The sequence below is a fragment of the Schistocerca serialis genome, unplaced genomic scaffold, assembly GCF_023864345.2.
Source record: "Schistocerca serialis cubense isolate TAMUIC-IGC-003099 unplaced genomic scaffold, iqSchSeri2.2 HiC_scaffold_224, whole genome shotgun sequence".
Lineage (NCBI taxonomy): Eukaryota > Metazoa > Arthropoda > Insecta > Orthoptera > Acrididae > Schistocerca > Schistocerca serialis.
In genome coordinates, this window is record NW_026047789.1 from 32,501 (window position 1) to 34,507 (window position 2,007).

The following is a 2,007-nucleotide window of genomic DNA, read 5'->3' on the forward strand; positions in this document are numbered from 1 at the left end:
TCAATTATTCTGCAAACAGGAGGAGGCTGAGCTCCCCTGCACAACACACCTCGAAACCCTCTCAGGTCCCGGCGGCGCGCAGCGCCGTCCTAAGTACTTGGTCGGGTTCGAGAGAGGCGCAATCGCCCGGAGTTAGGCGAGTAGACGCTTTAGGTGCGACCACCCGTGCTCCCAACTGAGCTTGCCGCTGCCGACAGAGGCCCGGGAGCGTGCTGTCGTGGCATTGCCGGCGGGAGACAACACGCGCCACCCTACGGTGACCGGCAGCTCCAACGCCAGCGCCACAGAAGGACAAAAGCCCCACTTGGGTGCCGAAGCGAACTCTCCCAGCACAGCGCACGCGCCAACACGTCCGCACAGCTGCGATACAAACCACCTGCGAGAACCGCTGGGGCGACCGAGCAGCAGACGGCGTCGCGGCGCCGAGCGCCGGGCGGCGGCGCATCCTCAGCGCACACAGTCCTCAATCGGACCAGCACACTGCAGATGGCCACCGCGCTTCGCACCGGGCCCGCGAGGACCTACTTTGGCCGCAAGGCGCCGCGAGCAGGGGGCGCCGGCGCGCAGCTGCGCCGCCTGCCGCGTCCGTCGGCCGGCGCGCCTGCCACTGGCCGCCCCCCACCAGCCGGCTGTAGCGCGTGCGCCCACGCACCGCGCTGCCAGCACGCCGGGCGGCCCCCCCCTCACCGGCCGGGGACGGTCCCCACCCAGCCACCGCCGCGTATCGCCTCACACCCAGATCCCCTTTCGCGTTCGTGGGCATGGTGGGTCCCCTTTCACGTTCGTGGGCATGGTGGGGTATCCCTGAAACAACCGGTTAATAGCTCGACCGATCGTCGCCAACACTGATTCACCTCTAGCGAGAACAACCGCACCACAACGGGTTACCTGTTGTTCATTTGCGTAACGTCACCAGCAAACGTAGACGTCCATCGCCATTTGCAACGAGTATTGCATGCCTGTGTCAGGTGTCACAACACACTACGTCTGCCCACATAGACGCAACAACATGTGCACGCCTCGAGAACACGTGGAAGGTAGCCCCCGTACGTATGCGGTGTCCATTGCGCGAACGACTGTCAGCCGGCCTCTGCAGGATGTCGCAGATGTGGAACGCGGTGCAACATGCTATCACGGTGTGTGAGAAGAGACGACTACGTCCGAATACACGCTCCACTACATCAACAGACTGCTCATGCTGATCGCCATCCAGGGCGTCCGTTCCTCCCACACGTCTGAATGGCGTACCACACTGCAATCCAGCTCTTATAGGGAGACGACACGTAGCTGCGTGCACAATATTTGGACTGTATGGTCTGCCGTTGCTAGGCGCAGTCGTCGTACGGTCACACATGTGCCACGATGTATCATTCAGTACATACGGACCAATGTGCAGTACAGTTTGTGGGTTTTGCGTACATCGGCGGACAGGTGACAGGCCGTACCACAACGTAGGCTGAGTACGTCGGCATGCGAAGGGCATTGAACATGCAAACTTCTCAACGACCAGCTTGCGAAGGCAGGGGGGAAGGGGGGGGGGCATGTACGTCCTGCTGCTATCCACATTACAGTGTATAGCAGGAGCATGTGGAAAGTCAGCAACACCTGCAAGGTGTTTAACATGACGCGATACACAGGGGACCGGGCAGTGCGAATAGCGAACTATATTGCGAGGGTTGCGGTTAGGCAACACTACACTAATTTAACGAGTTGCATAACAATTACAGAGCAGGTTCAGCGACAACGTGCGTCAGGTTAAGGCGCAATATAGGTTAGGTTGAGGCACAATATAGGTTAGGTTAAGGCACAACATGGGTTACGTTAAGGCACAAATTGGGTTACGTTAAGGCACAACATGGGTTACGTTAAGGCACAACATGGGTTACGTTAAGGCACAAATTAGGTTACGTTAAGGCACAAATTAGGTTACGTTAAGGCACAAATTAGGTTACGTTAAGGCACAAATTAGGTTACGTTAAGGCACAAATTAGGTTACGTTAAGGCACA